Source organism: Neopsephotus bourkii, unplaced genomic scaffold, assembly GCF_033783945.1.
Source record: "Neopsephotus bourkii isolate Nb327-2 ecotype Australia unplaced genomic scaffold, CSIRO-AGI_Nbou_v1 NB_1067, whole genome shotgun sequence".
NCBI classification, from domain to species: Eukaryota; Metazoa; Chordata; class Aves; order Psittaciformes; family Psittacidae; genus Neopsephotus; species Neopsephotus bourkii.
In genome coordinates, this window is record NW_026901555.1 from 4,210,356 (window position 1) to 4,232,255 (window position 21,900).

Consider the following 21,900-nt stretch of genomic DNA (forward strand, 5'->3'; position numbering starts at 1 on the left):
CTTTTGAGCCATTTCTGCTTCAGAACACATGAAGGAGATGCACAGAGCAACCTGCAGAGAAACGAGCTGTGCCTCCAAGAGCATCCCCTGTCTTTTCAGGCTGAGGTCTGCATGGGACTGCACCACAGGGAGGGGGGAGGACACAAGTTACAGAAAAACCTAAACCAAGGTCTTCTGGTGCACTAAAGAGATTTCTGGCTTGAAAAGAAAAGGTCTCTCCCATTCAGAGTTGAAAGCAGCTGGAGCCGACAGGAAGTGTCAGTACTTGAGCCTTATTCAGAGGAAGAAAATCCAACAGCTAAAATTCCCAAGTCTACATGAGGCAAAATTCATTCAATGTGCTTGTAGTATCAGGCAGCTTTTTGAAAGAGTCCTCTTCGCTAGAGAAGCTAAGAGTTCACACTTTCCTGTTTTAAATACAGGTTTGATAAATAACAGAAACAATAAGAGCTGTATAGCAACCAATAGGATTTTTGTCTTTCACTGAAAAGGTGTGTTATACGCAAGAAATTGGACACTTCTTGAATACAATAATCTAGAAATTTTTTTTTTATATTTGCTTTAATGCACTGAGGACTCTGCATTCATCTTCATTTACAGTGACTAGCACTGCTTTTGTGATTTAGAAAATGTGAGATGAACAGGCACAGAAATCTTGCAAGGCATTTTGTGGACTTAATAAGGCATAATAAATAAACCATGTTTAGCCATTATGGAGTGAATACACCAGTAATGAATTAAATAAAGCAGCTCTGTAATTCTGACAGAAACTAATTCAAAATAACAAATGCATTTAACTTAGGGGCTATTCGCTGTGCAGAACACCTTAATGTCACTGCAATAAGCCTTCAGTAGACTGCATCTGAAGAGAGGGACAGGTGGGTGCGCTTCGGCACTTCCAGATGTGCCAAGCAGTGGCATCCTGCTGCAGTACCCAGTGTGAGGAGGTCAGTGGCCACTGAGAACCAGCACTGTGCCAGCACTGTGCCTCCTCATCTGCACTCACCCAGGCCAGCCCCAACATCATTGCTGCAACTGCAGCCACTGGTGGAAGCAATGCTCCAGACCGTATTTACTGTCAAAGGCATTCAGAGCCCTTTTGCACCATGAGGGTGCTCTGGGGCTCAAGGACACCGAGTGCTTTGGAGAATGCTCCTCCATGTAAGTACAACAAAGTTTGTCTTCTTGAGAGGAAAAAACCTGCTTAGCTCACAGCACTTGGCAACGTGTTTTATCTGTGTGTTTCTTCACCCCCACTAACATTATTCACCATAAGCTGTCTCTTGCATTCCCCTCTCAGTATGTGAAAGCTGTTGCAGACAGAATCCAGCTTTTATAAAATGCTTTAATTTACCGAGTGCAGGCTTTTAGGCAAAAGCATAAAATTTGCCACTCTGAAGTAATAATAGCTGCTAACATTTAAATTAGAAGCATTCCCTGACAACTAATGCCTTCTGTATCTGCTTGACAGCAATAAAAGTGATGGGCATGTTTGGTGCAGATAAGCCTTATTTAGGGAGTACTAGACTGCAGTTTGGTCTTTGCATTGTGAACACTTGAATGATTCAATGCAAGCCAAAAGTGGGAGCCCCTTCTGCTAAGTTCAGCACCCATATCTCTTGTCAAAGTGATTTGATTCAGACCTAGGCAGGATCTTTGCAGCTGTGACCTGCAAATGATCACACGTCCTACCTGACATCTGCCTGTCTCGGCACCCAATTAATGTCGTATTTTATGATGTGGACACTGACCTAAAGCTCTTCAATCATTTAGCACCAGCCTAGGGAGCTGCTGACAATGCCTCTGTCTCTCAAAGACTACAGACAGGCATTCTGGGGCTGGAGGCCATGACCTACAGAGCCGCATTCTCTCCAGGCAGAGGAATGCTGCTCCAGAGGACAGCATAATAAGCTATGTCAGAATATCAGGTGGAGAGGTGCTCTTGAGAAGCAAAAAGGTACTAACCACAGAAGAGAACAGAGAGTGCTGAGCTTCAGGGCTGCTGTTGCCTGTGGTAACATACCACTGCCTACTGCCAGTATTACCTCCAGCACTGTCAAGAACCTGCTAAGACTGAAATAACTGTCACAGCATGAACGACTTTGTTCTCCAATCTCAGCAATCTCCAGTAAAGAATAGTGGCTTTTGGTAGGCAACGGCTTACAACATTTCTTCTTTGTTGTTCTTTCAGCCCCCACTCTCTGAGTGAAAATTTTTAGTCATTGTTTTTACTAATACTTCCTTAAATATGCTGAAGTAAACGGCTACAGTTCTGTCCTCCCACTTCTCCTTCCACGCTGAGTGCTCAGGTTCACTCTGCTGCCTTCAGTGTGATGCAGGCATGACAAGAAGCTCATATGCCAGGACAGTCCATCGGCATTGACCTATGACTCAGTTTGGATGTCTGCAAACTCCAGGTAAGCTATTCAAGACAGTTGATACATTTGGGCCTCCACTTCAGAGGAAGTCAGTAGGAGGTAAAGCCCTCTATCTCTCCCAGTAACCTGCTTTTCCTATGATCAGGAGAAGGCAAATCCTAGCTCAGCATGTCAATGCACAAACTCCTTTCCTGAAATTCTCAAGCCCATTTACTCCCACTGTGATACCCAACAGACCACTTGGGAAAAAGACCCTCCAATATGGGGACTTGCTGCAGAACACCCTTACACAACAGCTCGCACCAAGCCATTGCAGATCTGCTGCAAAACTTCCTTCCCAGCTAATCGGACCGATGAGAGACAGATGAATTTCTTTGCACTGCCTTTAAATGAAGATGAAATTGCCTGTTCCTTCTATTGCTAGGGTTGTCAATGGTTTTATAGCGAAGAGTCCATGAGTATTAAGAGAACACATTATATTGAACAAGCTGCGAAGGAAAGGCAAACCTATTCCAGCCAATTATCTTGAATTGAAACAGGATTCTGCTTCTGTGAACAACTAGCCAAGTGCATGCGTGTATCATGTCCTCACTCGCACCCAGTAGAACATGCTCAAGCTGAGCCCCAAAAATGATGAACTGCTCCTTTCACAGTGTCGTGGTTTAAGCCCAGCCAGTAACTCAGAACCACACAGCTGCTCGCTCACTCCACTCTTCCCTTTCTTCCCCACACTCCTGGAGGGATGGCGAGGAGAATTGAAAGAATGTAACTCCCACGGGTTGGGATAAGAGCAGTCCAGTAACTAAGGTATAACACAAATCACTGCTGCTGCCACCAATAATAATAATGATAAGGGAAATAACAAGGGGAGAGAAAACAACCACTCACCACCCAGCCCGACCCAAGCAGTGATCTGGATCATCCGGGTAACTGCCCCCAGTTTATACCGTGGGCATGACGTGCTGTGGTATGGAATACCTCTTTGGCTAGTTTGGGTCAAGTGTCCTGTTTCTGCTTCCTCCCGGCTTCCCCTCCTCCCTGGCAGAGCATGAGACTCACAAAGTCCTTGGTCAGAGTAAACATTACTGAGCAGCAACTAAAAACATCGGTGTTATCAGTGCTGTTCCCAGGCTGAAAGTCAAAAACACAGCACTGCACCAGCTACTAAGAAGAAAAACAACTGCTACTGCTGAACCCAGGACATGTAGTCATTTGCATCTACTCTCCTACCAGGTCTTGCCTCCACCTTACTGAGAATTATGAATCATAAAGCTCTGAATTATAAGTCTCCCAATTGTGGCCAGGCGCCAATTTCAGCCTACAGATCCAGCATGTCACTTAGGTAGATCATTTCCCCTTGGTCTGTGCAGAGCCATGATGCCAGCTCTGCTGGGACTCAGATGGTGCCCACAGCAGGGCTTTTGTTCAGCATGCGCTGCTGCAGCACCTGCAGCCCCCCTGCTGGAGCAGGCTTCAAGGCAGGGTCCCTGCAACCACAGATCATACCTACTTCTGTGGAAAAGTGCATCAGTACAAAGAGAGAAATGATTCATGTAATGTGAAGATGCTCAGCTGAAAAAGGAGTGGGTGGAGCACAGTCAATTTAGTCATGCCAAAGTAAATGCACTAATTACTTTGAGATCCTCCTCGAAGCACTGTGCTTTCTTTTCAGTGGCATGGATTGCCCTGAGATAAACACACATTGTAGAGTTTCAAAGTTGAGTTGTTGGGTTTGTTGTTTTTTTCCACAGAGAAAAAAATATTCCACTTTGTGGGCAAAAGTATGGAAGAAAAGTGCTGTGCATCGACCTTCTATCTGCAAAGGTACTTAAATAAATCCCCCTGAAATTGTATTTGAGCTTTTATTCTCACAGCCTTACTGAGGGGTGGCGAGATACAATTCCTATTTCACAGACAGAGGAAAGGAACAGATGATTAGAGGACCTGTATGGGATTACCCAGAGTACTGATGCTTGAGTTAGGAGCTGAAAATGAGTCCTTTGAACATGCCGGACCAGCCTGACATACTAAAGACTAACATAAAAGCAACCTGTAAAGATATCCACAGTGATCTGGTATGTGGTGAGGAACTACATGACCCTGTGATTCAGATGCTGTATTATCACAGACCAGTCTTTGCAAATGTAATCAAAAGGAGCCACACGCAGCACCCTGTATGCTTATTCTGAGACACCTAAAATAAGCAGCTCCATGGCCTAGAACCAGTACAAATCTGTGTAAAATTTTGTGTAAAGAAACATTCAAGTATGTTTGCTACCTTCTTTTTGCAACAGCAATTTAATTCAGCACAACCCTTGGCAATTTAAGGGGAGCATGACCCATAGCCTCTCTGCAAGGATCTCCTGTGGGCCACTGGAGCTGGACAGCAGCCACTCTTCATCCTCAGAGGGGCTGAACCCATTGGCCACCATTCATCCTGGTTGCTTGCAGCATTCCATATTTCAGCAGGACTGTTCATGAAAGCAAAATTCTCTCTATTGAATTTCTCCTCAGATGACTTCATGTTTGTTCATACCAGCTTACATACTCCAGGCTCTTTGGAGAAGGAGATTGGTATAAGTTATTGGGGTTTTTTTGCCAAAAAAGCACTTTTTTGTTAGATATTCAGCATCATTTCTGAGCAAGAACTTGGCTCCAAGGGATCATCTTTTGCCCCTTTCCTAGAGAGCAGGCTTAATTAGATGTGTTTCCCTTGCCTGGAGAGGGAGAACTTCCAAATCAAAAGTGGGAGTCAGCTCTAGCCAATCATCTTTATAAAGCTTAGTACAAATGTACTTGACAGGTTTTCCGTGACTTCTGTAATGTATCTGCAATTATTTCTAATTCAGTGTGCCAGACAGCATCAGGGATCAGCTATAGTACATACAGGTCATCCGCAGCGTAATGCTCAAGTACATCATCAGCACATAATTCTAAGCAGTGAGGAAGAACAAATTATATTCTGAAATTTCATGTTATTTCCTATTTCCTGTGACTACCAACCAGCTATAGAGTAGAATCAAGGGAAAGTAACTAAGGGACATGCTATCAGATCATGACATGAAACCAGACATACGCTAATCTGGAAGATTTGCTCTTGATGAGAAAGATTTGATTGATAGAGCAGAGACAAGACATAGAGAAGTGGCAATCATGCGGCAGCTGCTGATTATAGTCCATTGGGATGTGGACACAAGCACTGCAAGGTTCAGGTAATGTTATGGTTTTGTGCCTTTGCAGAGGATTTAATACCAGAAGAAAAAGCCAAACAGCCTGTCCTGGAGCCAAGTCCCGTCGGCAGCAGTAGGCAAGATCCTGTGGGAGTGTCTGTCATGCTTTTGTTTCCTTAGTTTGAAGGAAATTCCTCTGGGAAGATGGGAAGATGCACTAGCCTAAAAAGACTGCCCTGAAGTTTCTGAAAAACAACCCCGTAAAAAACCCTAGTGTGATTTTATTAACAACTACAAATGATCAAATGGTGACCGAGAGCCCTGTTCCTTTAATAAGTGATGCAGAAGATAAGGCATTATTTGAAAGGAAAAGTGAAATAAGAAGCCTTGAAATGCTTCTGAAGACTCCCTGAAGTGAGGGATGGCACAAGCCCTGAAACACACAGCTGCAAAACCCATCTGTACACAGCAGCTTTCTTTTTCAGAGAGTGACCTGTTCTGCAGGGTGTATTTATATTCTGAAAAATATGGTCTTTCACTGAAAATTAGATAAAAGCCAGGACATTAATATAATCAATTCCAACCTGAAATTTTAGCTATGGACAATAAATCTTATTCCATTCAATTGAAAGATATAAAAAATATTAACAAATCTTGGTTTCCTTAAGAAGCAACTATTTCTCTACAAAAACAAAACACTCAACTTCAGTCTCTGAGGCCAGAAAACAGTTACTGAGTTTGGCTGCTGCCAACTTGTGAGGGTCTTTCTACAGAGCTGGAGGAGGCAAATTACTTCGGAAGACACAACCCAGTGCAGGGAGCACACCTTTCAGGAAGGAAAGAAATCATAGGATAACAGTGAGAGGCAGAAAACAGCCTCATCTAGGGCTTGTGCAAGCCAGTTTTGGAAGAAGCTCACCCCGAGATGGGATTCCTTACCTGGGTCTGACCGGTGCTTATCTGCTCTGCAGCAGATTTCACACCTCTTCTAGCCCAGACTGGGATTCTTTTGTCCTTACAGTATTCACAGTCCTTTTAAATGACTTTTATCTATTCTGGAATGGTTTGGGTTCAGTTTTGTGGGTTTGTTTTATTTTGCTGTTGTTTGGTTGCTTTTCATTTCTGGAAATATCTCTGTGTTTCGGGCTGGTTTTGAAACACCAATGATTATTCCAGCTTAGATTAGTTTGCATCCATATTACAAAACTAAAAAATAAATCTTTCATTCAGTCCCTTCTGTCGTTTCAACCACACTTCATTTAACTCTGCTCCAAGATTAGCAGAATTTGCCAATATTTTATTTTCTCTGTTGAACAATATTGCTACATCCCAGCTGCACTTACTATAATTCCTGGTTTTCAAGAAAAAAATTGCATCTACTATGCAAATGCATAATGATGTGTTCATATTCCTGAATGATCTATGAAGCCTCACATCTCTTTTCAAAATCAAAAATTCAGGGATAGACACCACACACTCCAGAAGACAAAACTCACCTCTTCTGCAAACTGAGGATTTGGATCTCATACAGAGATGAGGCTCCATCAGCAGGAAAAGCCCTTTCCCGAGGGATGTCTTTAACTCCCCCTGCTTCAAATGGCTCATCAGCAAGCTGCTCACTTCAGTCCAAAAACTGAGCACCAAAAAAGGGCCTGCTAGCTGGAGAAAGAATTGTCAGGATGTCTCTATAAGCACCACACCCTCACAGCAGGGAGCTGAAGGACAATGAGATGTGGCCCCAAACTCAGCTCCTGATGAGGGCAGGTGATTTTAAGAGGTTGTTGACCATCTTCCAGCTAAAGTTTACCACCTGCCACCCTGTGCCTAGGCACCTTGTTACGGAGATATAAACCAGTTTCAGGAATCACAGTAAGTCCCAGGGCTTCACTTCCATACCTCATCAAAAGTTTGTGGTTTAACAACCCATTTCTCATGCTGATCCATTTCAGAGCATAGCTCAACCACACATGCATCAGCTGCACAAAAGATGTTACTATGGTACAAGAATGAGCTGAAACCTCCCCAAATTGCTTTGTTATGTAAAATTGCACAGCTGCTACCTACTGTCTGTAACACCCTAACTTTCCCATCTTTGCCTTTGGGAGCTTGCTGCCTCTTTTTTCCTCATTTTGGGGAGAAAGCCAGATAGCTTGCATTAGCAGTTCGCTCAGAAAAACAGAGAGTTGGGAAAACCTAAAATGCATTTACTTGGTTTGGCTCTCGGTAGTGTCACAGAATGTGTGTTCAGAGCAGCTCTCCCTGGGGGTGAGAGTAGGGAGGAGGTTATTTCTCATGTGTCCTGGGGGATGGGAACTAGCAGCCCTCCACCACGTTCACTTACAGCATTGGGCTTGTCTCACACCTCCCACCCTGACCCATGTGGCCTTCCCTGAGCTGCATTGCAAAGCGCAGGTGGCACCAAGCATTTGTGTTGGGGGGCTCTGTGTGAAACATGGATTTGAAAGGAAACTGGTGAAAAAAGGAGTGTGTGTCCAGGAAAAGATCATAGAATGGTTTGTTTTGGAAGGGACCTTTGTCCACTTCCAACCCCCCTGCCATGAGTAGGGACACCTTCCACCAGACCATGTTGCTTAAAGCCTTGTCCAGCCTGACCAGTTTCCAGCGACGGGGTGTCTGCAGCTCCTCTGAGCAATGTGTGCCAGTGTTTCGCCACCCTCACTGTAAAAAACCCCAAACATTTCTTCCTAGTCTAGTCTAAGTCTACCCCCTTTTAGCAGGTAAAACCATCAGCCCTTGTCCTGTTGCAACAGGCCCTGCTAAAATGTTTGTCCCCGTCTTTCTTATAATCCCTCTTTAGGCACTGGAAACTGCTCTAAGGTCTCCCCGGATCTTCTTCTCCAGGCTGAACAAACCCAGTTCTCTCAGCCTGTCTCCATTAGAGGTGCACCAGCTCTCGAAACACCTTCATGATTTCCTTGCTAAGAACATCTACTCTATTTTCAAAGTACCACCAGTAATTTGCTGTGGTGACTCAGTGCAAGCATGATTAGAGGGTGAAGAAAAGGAGTGTTTATAAAAATTACTGCACAAAAGTATTTTCAAGAGAAGAGTGTGAGCATCTGGGTCTGATGTGGCTCTGTCTTGTTCTGGTTCCACATTTCACCTTATAGCCATGTTTTTTAATTCCAAGTAACTTGTATTTTAAAGTTTTTGGCAAACTGTAAATTACTAATGACCAGCAGAGTAGAAATCCAGTCTTGTTTTTCTCCCAGCACACCGCTATTTAAGAAGGGTTACTTGGAAGTGAGTGAAAGAATAATAGGTAAGGCTCAGTGTCTATCTATGTCTCTGCAACGTGATCTACAAGAGTAAGTGCAAAAGAAAAAGTATTAAAAAAAATATATCAAAGAGGTTCTCTTGCACTTCATCCCGCTAAAGTAAGTAAGAGAAGAACATTTTCTTGTTGTGTTCCTTTGAATGAAAAGGAACACAGCTCAGCGAGACCTATTAGCAAGCTCTGAACTCCTCCCTGTCCTGGAAGTAACTAATGTAACAGTAAAGGCAAAAATGTTCTGAAAGACCAAAAAAGCCATTCATTTTCTTTTAAAAGGCTATTTTAAAAGACTAAGGACTGAGTCACCAAAAAAGGAGTCCATTGGTGCAGGGATGCACATGTTAGGGAAAGGAAAAAGTGACTGAGTCAAACTATCCTAAAGGCTCAGCTTTATGATGCAGTCTGACAAGAGCTTGTATGCCTCCAGAAAGCATTTTTTTTAACGCAGTATCATTCATTTCTTTAATACTGGTGAATTTCAAACAGGTCTGATGCCACTGGGGATGCAGTCAGCATCATAGCTAATTTCCTACAATGATAACTGCATCTAGGTATTTATAAGGCTCTCAGCTTGGAAGAAATGTTTGAAAGGAGGGAACTGTGGAAGAGAAAGAAATAAAGCTTGAGATTGTATGACCTTTTCCTTACCTTCAGGAATTGAAAAGAAATACAAAAATCTTTGGGTGAGTTCCTATGTAGGAAAAGCTTCTAACACGGACCACAACTTCCTGTATTTTTTCTTTTTTGATGCTGGTTATTTAAAATTAAGGAACTTCTCCTTGCGTTAGACAGACTCAGGCATTAAACAAATGCCCTCTTTGAGGGTTTATATTTCTGTTGTTCATCAGTAGATCATACAGCAATTAGAGCTGTCCTGAAATCAGCTGGGGGGGGAATGATTTGGGACAGTCAGAAAATCCAAGTTAGAAATGTTTCCTCTCATTCACTTTTTAGCTATTTGGTTTGAGGCAAGTCTGTGGTGGCTTTGGAGTCAGTACATGACGGGAATAAGGGAGGAACTTCCCATTTAAGCTCTCAGGCTCCAGGTCTCTTCAAGCTCACGGAACAGAGAAGTTTGCTTTCAAGCAAACAGGAACCATGTGATTTTATTCTGAAAGAGCTCTCCTGCAGCCTGGGCACTTGAGAAACTGCTTGCTATCAAGCAAACTTCCTTTTATATAATTGCCAGTTAATTATTCATCTCCACAGAATGAGCACCTGGGACTCCTTTTCATGTCTTAGACCAAGAGCAGCTGGGACTATATAGATGATTGCCTAAGTGGCAATCCTAGCAATGAAAAGGGGTTTTGAAAAACACATGCTCTGCCCTCAGCCTAGGAGCTGCTTATCTGCCCGGCTGTGGATCTGCCTCACCAGGCACAGTGAGGATACTGCTGCAGAGTTGGGCATGTGGGCTGTCAGGGTATGTGGCTTCAGTGCTCTGCTGCTCTGGCACCAACGTGGTGGTGACAGGGAGCAGTAGGAAGGTGATTTGTGTGCTTGCTGTCTTCTATTCCTTTCCTTTAGCTCAGTGGAGTTGAAAATGGTTTTGGAAGCACAAGCCTAGTTTAAGTGATATCGCAGCAGCTCAAAAGATGCTGACCAAAGACTAAGCCAAAATACAGAGAAATGCACTTAATTTCACAAGAGTAGCCTAGAGGTGAAATCTGTTATTCCTGTCTTTAGCTGTAATCCCAATCCCTTTGAAATGGATAGTATACTTACTGTCTGTGTTTTCCTAAAATTTCCCAGAATTTAGCCACATGAAAGACCAAAAACTAATCTGTTTGGGAACAGGATGTCTTGTTTTGTATGCTCAGAAAACCAGCACCTCTAATGCTGGCCAAAAAAGGTTTTACGTGGCTCGTCACCAGGGTGTTTCTGATTTGCACATAAATCTTACTTCCAGAAAGTGTTATAAATTTTTAATTATAGACAGTCTGAAGCAAAGTAGCCCTGGGTTACATCCAAACTTCTCCCCAGCTGGGCAAAGGGTTCTGTGCCTGGCAGTTTTTTAAACCCCTTCAGCCAACTTAACAGGGTAACTCTCAACCAACCTTGACACTCTTGAGCAGAAGTAGCTCTTAGTGTGAGGTTATTAATATCAGCAACAGCACCTTAAGTTGCTGAACCTCAGATGCTAGTACAGAATGTCTCCATGATTAAATATTGGTTCTTTCTGAGTCATATTGGAACATTTGCTGTGAGTCAACCTGAAGAAAAACAACAACCCCTGCAAACAAAAGATGCCTTTATATGCTGTGATCCATGGCTGTGCCTTGATATGTGTTGGTGGGTACACTTCTGGAGCAAACGCTGAGCAGCTAGAGTTGCTGGAAGGTGAAGCAGCAATCATCATAAACAGCTGGCCATATTTTCAATAGTATTTTCAATAGTATTGAAAAGATCCCTGTGTGTGTGAAACAGGAATCGAAGTACCCCTGGATAAGCATCTGGCTTAGGATTTGTATTTGGTTTAGTGCCTTTTTATTAGAGAAAAAGGAGGCCAAGTGAAGACAACGCCAGCCCAGAATTTCAAGTCTCTGTCTCAGTCTGTTGCTAATTAGCATCTCAGGCAATAATGGTTGTTTTTTTTTACTGTTTTTTATGCAGCCAACTTCTCAGAGCTGGAACACAGGGTTTGGAAAGTCTCTTGATGCCTCTGATAATACTTTGACAACAATGGAAAACACAACTCGGACCCTTGGTGAGGAGTATCAACACAAACCAAGATGTTTTGATGGCAGACTAGTAAAGGTCTGGGTAGGGGTCAGCCAGGACTGGAACCGTAGTGCCAGGCTGAGGTGATCTGCCATGCTTCCAGGCCAGCAGGTCTTGACTCAGTGTGAGGACGGTCAGCAGTAAGGAGCCTCAAAGAGCCTTTGTGGATGATGGTGTGCCAGAGAGTGGTGGTTCCTCCTGGTCAGGGTAGGCTCTGCCTAGCAGAGTGGTGGCATGGACCAGTCAGCTATTTCAGATGCCTTTGGCTGACTTTCCCTCAGTGTTATTTGGAGGGTTAGTAATGACTTTAAACATTCTGCTATCAAGCTGAACATCTGGGGTGAACTGCAGTCTGCTGTTCCCTTTTGGCTGTTTGAGTAATGGATGATGTTTATATGCTTATGGAACACAACCTGCATTAAAAGAAAACTCTCAGCCTAGAAAGTCAGGGCTTGTATTTGACCCTGCTCAGAGAATGATGTTTGTGTTCTGAAGTTATCAGCCTTGTGGGATTTTCCAGGACATTTGCCATGAAGCACAGAACTCATCACTTGTGGCTGCAGCTGTAAGCACTGAGCATGCCTGGAGAATAGCACCAGACACTTCTGGAGAAGACAGGGCTGATGCTAACCCGTGGGGATACAGACAGACTTGGCAGGAGCGCGGCTGAGTCCAGCTTGCAGGGGAGCTGCTTCATCACAAAGCTCCATCATGGGGCTGCAGCTTCAGCCAAGACCTCAGCCCTGTCCCTGTTACCCCAGTGCCAGCCCAGCCCCAGCACCAGTACCCAGAAGAGAGCTGCCACTTCCAGCACTGTCCAGGGATCGGTGGGGGCCCACATCTGTGCTGGCAACACAAGTGGAGGTAATGCCACAGAAATGAAACGCTGACATGGACATTGCCAGTTCTTCTGTTTTTAAAGCATGAAATGACAAACACTTCATTGTAAGCAACAAATTAATACTATCCAGGTTTATCTGGCATGGGCACCTTCCCTTTCTACACCTGCTTCCCTGCAGCTGAGCTACATTCTCACCAGCACAACTGTGGCTGGTGATACACACTTGCCTGTATGAGATGTCTTATCTCTGCCTACCTTGTTTTTTATTTAAATATTGTAGAAAATACACAGTATATGTAGGAAGGAGATAAAGCAGGAGCTTGTCAGGCTGTGGCATATATCATAAGGTTTACACTTTACCTAAGCAATGGGTTTGCTTCTCAATTGATCTTTGTCAAGATACTGTCATCCATCATGACACGGGGAATCAGTGCTTCAGTTTCACACAGTGCAGCAACAAATGCAAGTCTGGAAGTTCAGCAATCTCCCTTATCTCTACTCTGTCATGGCTACCTGGAGCAAGGAATAAGGGATAAAATAGTTTTTCTAGAGCACGTTCTTCAATGTTTTAGTTAATACAATGCTAAATTTTATTCTGTTTCTTGACAACTAGAAACAAAACATATGTTTGTAAACTGATGGAGTGTTTTGACTAGCCAAAAAACTCTGTGAGTTCTTCTCTCTTAAAACGTGATCTTCCTTAAGTAGCGTCAATCTACTACTCTTAATAAGTATTAAGGACTCAGTTGGTCCCCCCCCGCCAGACCTAGAAGACTCCACAGGAGTAGGTCAAATACCAAGCTATGATGGTATGTGAGGAATCTGTCTTTCCCAAGCCATTCACTGGTTTCTCATCACTTTGGAGGAATTTCTATTTCATATTTTTAAGGAGAATCTTTGGCTTTCTCCACACATGGCTTTTTAGCTGCCACAGCCAACTGACTCTTGCTGTAATATACAAGGGCATGCTAGCGAGGAGCTTACTCAGCAGTAATGAAACAAATTATTTCTGTGTCTTCATAGTGTTTTAGTATCAAAATGCCAAATGCAACAGTAGGTGACCTACTGAAAATATCCTTTTTTACCACAAAGCAAACAGGAATCTCCCAGAAGCCCAGCTGAGCTCCATCACTCATGGGATTGTGCCTTGTGGTAGGGAGTTTGTCATGCTGGGCAGCCCAGTGCAATGAACCCAGTTAACATTTGTTGCCTTTCCATTCGACAGGGTGAACTTTATTTTTAATTACCTTAAGACAAAGCATACAGGAATCTTCTGACTCTTCTCTACTCAGGTTAGTAATCTATGTACCTTTAGCCTACAGAGAGCTAGGCTTGCAGTCTGAAGATAGACCCTAGAAAGGTGCAGATGAACACAGGCAAACCCTCAGGTGGGGTTCATCAGACTTTAAAATTACTTATTTCCACCTCTCCTGAACTGTTCATCCAGCTGTTATCAAAGCACAACCTCTTGAGTGAGTTTTCAATCATTATTTTGGGTAGAGCATCCAGGTCCATCACCAGTTTCATAGGAGGTGCATTCATGCTGGTTTGTTAAGTAAAGTATGGCCAGGTAGGCTTTAGCCTTAGGGTTGTTTTTCTGTAAGGATGAGAAAAATCCAACTCCATGGTTACCTCGTTGGTAGCAAGTATTCTGTACACTTACAGTCATCAAGCAGCATGAGCTCTCAGCCGCTGCCAGACCCTGAAATCTGTGTAGCACTTGCTAGAACGTGTGCTCTGCAATCACAGCACACCTGGAAATGGCATGGGCTGAGCAGGCAGGAGAGACCCTCAGAAGCAATTGCTTTTTGAACTTTTAAAAGACTTCCTAACAGCAAAGATAGCTCATAGCTTGTTGCACAGCTCTGAGCAAAAGGAATTATTTTTGATGTGCTCATTTGCAGAGTCACCCATGGGGTGAAATTGCTGAGAACAAGCTACAGGTTTCCAGATTTCTCTGAACGTTTATAAATGACACTAGTTTCTATATGAGGTGAAAGTAATCTAAAAGCAACTGCTGGAATAAATATGTATGGCTTCCAGGTGAGCCGATGAACTCTCGCTAGGTTTGCAAAGCCATGAGGAACATGTGAGAAAAATGCCCAATTATCCACATTATACTGTGGGACAGAGATAAAAAAATGTGCCAGTGAATGAACCTTGGGCTTCATAAATCTGACCTACATTTAAAACTTTCAATGTAAGTGACACCTTTATAAGGTCTGAGAGCTTCGCTATCAAAAGGCAACAAATTGTCTCCTTTTCAGACACAGGGGAGAGAATCCATATCAGCAATTGCTTCAGAACTATTAGAGGAGTTAGTTCTGTAAGCAGAAAGTGGTTCTTCTTTACAGAATTCACTTGATCCCTCAAGAGCTGGGAGATATTCATGGCATAAGTTACCAACCCTGGTTTCTCTGAACATGTGCTTTAATAATTTACTGGACACCATGAGAGCACACATGCATGCCCCATTGCACCAAAATCATCATATGCTTGGCTGAGTCACAACTCTCTCAATTATATGAAGATGGCCAGTTATGAAGAGACACCTAATGCACAATTGAGATGAGTCTCATTTCCCCCCAGTGAACAACATATACTTCCCAAGCATTTACAGGATCCAGATGTGGCATTGTTATGGCACACACTTTTAAAACAAATATGCTGTTTTTCTAAGATTTGCAATTTAGAGAGAAGAGGCAATAAAGCTTGACATTAGAAATGACTCAAAGAACCAGTTCAACAGGAGGATGTAGAGCGTCAAGAGACCCTGAGAGAGGTAGTCAGCAAGACAGATCCTGGTAGGTATATGTAAGGAAAGAACCCATAAAGCAGCCACTGTTATGAAGCACTACTGAGGCAGTGAGGTTATAGAGAATCAGTTAAAGCTGCAGAAAGCATCCTAAGACAAAAGGATTAATAGGAAAGATATAATGGACCATGCCTGTGTAACTAGAGCTGATAGAGACCCCCAAGCAACTGAAGTGGTTGTATGGCTCAGCACACAGGTATTTAATGGCTACTGAATTATTGTTTGCAAGACTGATTGAATATAGGCAAAATCTGAGGTGTTTGGTTTTTATCTGTGCAAATTAGAATGAGAAAAATTGTAAATCTTGGTTCCATCTCACCTATTAAAAATCCACTAATTATTTCTATCAGCAATGCTGCTGTTCCCCTGGGGAAGAATGGAATTGCTGAGTGTAACACAGTGTGAAATGCCACCACCACCTATTTCTATTTAAATTACTAGAAAACAAAGCTAGCAGCAATTTATTCCTGAAGCCTTGTGCAAGCACGTAAGACACCAGCTGCTTCTTTATAGCCCCTCAGGTTGCATGTAGGCATTAACCACCATTTTAACTAAACGTTTGCATTACTGTGGCTGAGCCACAATGCCTCCACTCCTGTTGTGAGCCTTGTAACCAGTCTTGAGGCTTTTAATACGATTGAACACAGTGACTTCCCTTGACAGTGATTTATCTGAGCTTCTCAAAGAGGTAAAAGATGTGCCTTCGTCTCACATCCTGCACCACCACTGACAGTGATTGGGTGCTATGATGGATGATCAGCCTTTTGGGAATTTGCTGGCTAGTGAAACACTATAAATCCATTTTATCAAACTTTTATACATCTTCACCCAAGGGAAATCACAGAACTCAGCCATGACACCAGCAGCAGATTTCCCAGAAGGTTCCTTATAAAGCAACAGTAAAATTTCATATTTACTACATCTGCAATTTGCAGTTTCACAGTGAGTCCTCCAGCCTGCAGATCCCATCCATTCTAGGAAAAAAACAGCACCCATGAGGAAGTCAATTTTGAGTTATGCATTTCAATATTAAGAGAGGCATGAAAGTCATCACTACAATACCCAGAGGTGGTTCATCACACACTGGGCTTCTCAGGCTGGCAATTAGCAATGCCAAGGGATCCTGGAGCATTCTTACAGCCTAATTCACAAAATGCCTCCAAACTGAGGACTTATAATGGCTGCAGAGGGAAAACAGAGAGCCACAAGCTGTTCCAACACAAGACTTGCAGCCAAATCTTCGGAGTCTGGATGGGCAGCGAGGCAGTGGAAGGAGCAGGAGCTTATGAGGAAAGGGTAGCCACTGTGCTCCGGATGAGCTTGCTTCAAGATGGTTTTTGGCACTTTCCAGAAGGCTTCCTTGGGGTTGTACCAATAGCTGCAGAACAGCACAAAGCCAAGTGGCTGTAGGCTCTAGTCCTAGCCTAACCAGCTTTGACCGTTGATTTGACTTACCTCTTTGACCTTGAACAAGTCAGGCATTTGTTCCTTAAGTAATTTTCAGGTATGAAGAGAGACAACTGTGTTTCTCCTGCCTTATGGTTTATTTACATAGGTAATATTTTAATAATAGATATACTTACTTTCCAAGTTTCAGATGACAGGAAGGATTAAAGCATAAAGCATAAAGCTCCTGAAATGTAAAAAGGTAAGAGGCAGGGGAAAGAATTTGTGTCAAGATTTTATTAATCTCTTAATAGTTTCAGTTGTATCTTGTAAAATCAAATGAAACATTCCAGTAGCATCAAAACACCTTTGTAAACCAAAAGGATAATTTCCATTTTCCACTGTGAACACTTTTTTAAAGAGAATTCATAGTTTTGACATAAAGCTCCTTCGGGTTTTTAGAAGTCAGAGCTGGAATGCCTGTTTCAGTTCTGTTGAAGAAAAACCCATCAGGCACGAAACGTGTGTTGGTTTTGGTTTTTTCTTTCTTTTTTTTTTTTTTTTTTTGTGAAACAAAAAAGATTACAGCTTAAAAGCATGATATGCCTTGAGAAATGGAAGAAGGTCCCACCTGCTTAGCATTACATACAGTTGCATGTGTAAGAGCACGGCAAGACCTCTGTGAAGGACAGGAGATCTGCCACAGAGCTGGCAAAGGATGACAAGGACCCTCCTGCATCCTCTTGAACTGTTTTACAAGATGTTTGGCCAGTGCAAAACCATGCATGCGTCCATAAGCATCTGTATGCACGTTTATAGGCCTGATGTTGAACATGTAGACCAAAGTGAGGATTAAATAATAGCACTCTCCCCAAGAAGAATTTCTTTTGCATGGAAAAAAGGAAGCAGAAAGGAAGCTTTCTAGGGTCATGTTCCAGTTGTAACCTGCTGAATTGTATACTTACAAAGTATTGATGAAAGAAGGTTGAAGAATATTTCAGCTCAGTGCACCACTAATGAGTTCGCCTGGATAAGCTGGAACACTGCAGTGCTTTCCATTAAATGCAATCCAGCTAACAATCCACCTGTTTTAAACCCACATTGCTGCTATAATTTGAGGGGATTTTGGATGTTTAACAAATTGAGAGTCTGTAAATTGGACTAAGCACAATCCCTCATACTGCCTTGTTCAAAGGTTAGGTTTTGAAAAGACTGACCAAATCGAAATGTAAATCACTCAGCCCACTCCCTCCATCTCTGCTGATAGCCAAGACCTGAAAAATTACTAGTAAACACCAAACCTGGAGAGATTGAAGCTACAAGTGGGTGCTCACACCAGTGGCGTCTGCTGCAGGTTATGTTTGGCTTAAGAACTTGCACTGACAAGTGGAGAAGGAACCTCCCTCCTGCAGCATAGCCAGTGTGCTTTTGGACAGGGCCTTCTACAACAGGAACCCATGGGCAGCAGGAATGGACCATGCTCTCTTGGCATCCAAGCTTTTTCTGCCTGTTTTGTTTCTCACACAGCAAATCAGCCTGACTGAAAGCAGATGGCTGTTCTTTGCTTATTTCTACAGTGAAAGCTTTCATTTGAAGAAAGTAACCCCTAAATACGAAAAATATAATCTTATTAGTAGGAAGGTCTTACAGGCAGGGTTTTTTGTAAGCTCCTTACAGTGGCAGATTCAAAACCGCACACTCCATCAACATCCTCTGTACACAAAGATATGATGTAATTTCTTTGTTCTTCTTGATGACAGAGTAAGAGAGCTTTTCTCTCCTGCACCCATCAAACACACTGCCAGCAACAGCAGCATTTTTGCCTGTACCTTCTCCCAGTAGAGTGAGTTACTCCCTTACTCTTTCTCTGGGACTCACTGGGATTAGGAGCCTGTTTTCTCTCTCCCATCCTTCCTGTGGTTTGAGAAACCTGTCTCGGGAACACCAAAGGATAAGGTTTTAAAGAACATCTCCTGAGTAATAGATTTACTTTCCCTGAAATAGGAGCAAATTAACAAACAAACTGATTTCCAAGGCAGGCTGTCTTTGAATTCAAACACCACAAATGCTAATTCCCTGTAATAGCTGTTTCATCAATCACATGCCCAGTCCTGCTGTTCTCACATCACCAGAATAGTCTGTGACTAATTTAATCAATTCTTTGAGGCTAATGCTTTGGCAAATCTGGTACCTTGTGTATGCACATTGCTTCATTCTTATGTTTCATATGGGACTCAGTTGGAGGCCAGCTTTTACTTCTACTCAGATCCATCCTTCAGCTGTGATCTTGCAGATCACCCTGTTTTGGCAGCCACTGTGCTTGAATTCCTTTCTCCAGGCAGCACATAGCTCCAGACTTAATCACTCCTATAATTTGCTGTGCCAACAAAATTATAAGCATTGTAAACAGTCCACACAGCAATTACATATTACAAAACAAGCTGCATATTAAGCCTCACATTTGATTCAGAACGAAAGACTACATTACACCTGAAAGAAAAGACATGCAAATCCTTTCACTGACAATTACCAGTGTTAGTCTTCATAGTGTGCTTCATGTTAATTTGACATTAACTTTTGTGTTTAGAGAAAAAAAACCCAAAACAACTAAAGGCAGCATTTTATACTTCCATGTGCACATTCAAAAGGCAGCCTGCTTTTAACTGGCACCTCTCTCACATCCATAGTATGAGACTGTAAAGGACTGTCAGCTGAACATTGGCCTGGCACTGACATGGAGGAAGGACACAACTGTCTGCCTGCTAGAGTAATGTAGTAGTGATTGTATCCATCACTGAGCAAGATGACAGGACTAATAAAGGGATTTTCATCTCAGCCAGCTGCTGCCATGCTAATAAGTAATAGAGCTTTGCAGTCACCTAGACAACCTGGAAGAGTTTGGGTAACCTTAAAGAGGTGAGTGACCATCTAGGCAAACTTCTGAAAAGTTCATCACATCTAACTGGGGCTTGGGAAGGGCAGTATTAGAACTGCGGACAAAAAGCACTACTTAAAGTGAATACAATAGGAAAAACTAGCTGCTTCATACATTTGTCCCATACAAAACCTGAGATACCAGCTCTTCTATGAAGATAAACCTGTTCTGGACTCATAGTGGCAGTGTGTATTGGAGTTTTCGTGGAAGGTTTTTATTTAGGTTGCCTATAGCATGCTATCTAAGAGTATGTATACATGTGTTTGTCCTTTTGTTCTTATGAGCTGAGCCATGCTAATGATTACATGAGCACTTTTCATCCTTTTCAATGTGTATTATTGCAAAACCATTGATCTTGAACCACTACAGAACAGCCTTTCACCTTAGCTAGTTTATTTCGCACTCACACGATCTATTGCCTCAGCTCAATATGGGAGCTATTGCCATCCCAGGGTCTCCCTGTACAGCAGCAGTGCCAAGACCCTGATCCTGCCCACCATGCTGTCTTCTTGAGAAGGTAACTCCTTGGTAGCCATACATGCATTGGGGATAAGCACAAACAAAACACTGTAGGATGCTCAGACAGAAGGCTTGCTGCCTTCATTTCTTCTTGGTCCCAGCTCAGGGTCACCAGGACCATGAAACATCTTTCTTCCACCTCCTCCTCTGCCAACCAGCTGGGAGAGACAACTTCTGATGAGGGGCAATTGTGAAACTGCCAATAAACTGTTGTTGGTTTGTTGCAACAGAAAGTTTTAGCAAAATTATATGTTTTGTTCAAAGCTTTCCTCGGAGTTTTCTCAGCCTGGGGTGGAATCGCATAGAGGACAAAGTCCTCTGCCACAACAGCCACTCACTGAGGCCTCCTTAGGGTGTGTGCTCAAAAGCATCACAGCTATTAGTGCTGGAGAAAAGACCTCCATCACTGATACTCCACTTGGCCAAAAAAACCCCACTAGAGTGGAGGACCTTTGGCAGCCTGCTGTGCATATTCAGACATACAACCCAGCCCCTGCACTGCCCTGCTTCAGAGCCAGAGTTAAACCCAAGCCTGCTGTCATCCAGCTTAGTGCCCTGGCTACTGGCTGAAGAACTGGAGGGTGACTTCCTCCCTCTTTCCACTTTCTTGAAGAAAGTAAATACATTTACAGTAACTCCTTTGTCCCAGTTTAGGCCGAGAACATTTTTTTTGGGAAATTAAGCTCCCTGCTTGGTTCTTACTTTTAATGACATAGCTTCTAAAATTCACTGAGGACTGGAATGTAAATCTCTGGTTTGCAACTGCTTCTGAAGCAGGGTTTACAATCAGCAAAGAGTACCGAGGTTCAGAGCATTTAAAAGTTCTCCAGCTCCTCACCAGGCTTAATGAAGTGTAATGAAAGGAAATTAATGAGCTTTGTCCCCCTTGTGAAAGGAAAGAGCAGCTGGAAATATGTAGGGACCTGATAGGAATTGAGCATGATTTAAGATGTTGTAACTATTGTTCTGATTAAAATGGTGCTGTTATACCTAAATAACCTACAGCAGTCCCTTGTCATTACCACCACTCCAGCTGGCTCTGCTTTAATTGCCTCTGAAAGCCACCCAGAAAGGATTTCTTTTACACCCTTTCCAGTTTAAACCTAGAACAGAAATATGTGATCACTAACCTGCATCCATTTAGATAATGGGGATTCAGTGAGTGAGCCAGGAAGATAGATATTTTATATGGAACTGCTTGGTACTTGACATGCAGGGTGATGCAACTGCGTGTACGGGCATGGCTGCCACTGGGCGATGGATACCACAGCCTGTGAGGTGGGCTGTAGAGCTCTGGGGTTAGTCACAGGCTACACCACTGACTCCCACAGCTTGGTCCTGACCCCAACCCAAAGGGGCACCCAGGACCAGAGGAGTGGCACTGTGTCCCCATCCCTTCCTGGCTCCAAGCAGAGTCCACCACCATTGAGCTTCTCTCCCATGGGGACTGTCATTAACCAGAGAGGGTGCAGTAGACAGCAATCCTCTAATTCTGTAATTCTCCTCTATGAGCATTTATTTACCAGGACAGGCCTCTCCACACGATTTTGTGCTATCTAAAAGGCAAGGGTCCCATTAGTACAACACCTTACTGTGGCAAACATCCCCTTATCTCAGGCCACGCTACCTCATTGTCCTGGGTTTAGCAGTAACAGTCATTTTTATTTAGTAGCTGGTGCAGTGCTGTGTTTTTGCCTTTCAGCCTGGGAACAGTGCTGATAACAGTGATGTTTTTAGTTACTGTTCAAATGTTTGGTCTGCACCCCCCTCCCCAGATCGGTTACAGCATTGTTTGAGAGTTTTGAAGTTTTTAAATGGCCTTTTAATACTGTGGAGACCT

At 43.1% G+C, this 21,900-nt stretch overlaps 1 long non-coding RNA gene across 1 annotated transcript in view; it reads right to left on the minus strand.

Annotated features, from left to right (window-relative positions):
- The window catches only part of LOC133216902 (uncharacterized), a 448,875-nt gene extending 428,745 nt beyond the window's left edge, over window positions 1-20,130 (minus strand). The window contains exons 1-2 of the long non-coding RNA XR_009726752.1: window positions 16,984-20,130; window positions 12,610-13,343 (exon numbers count right to left, since the gene is read on the minus strand). This is a non-coding gene — a long non-coding RNA (uncharacterized LOC133216902). The remainder of the gene's footprint in view (window positions 1-12,609; window positions 13,344-16,983) is intronic.
- Window positions 20,131-21,900: the final 1,770 nt, after the last annotated feature.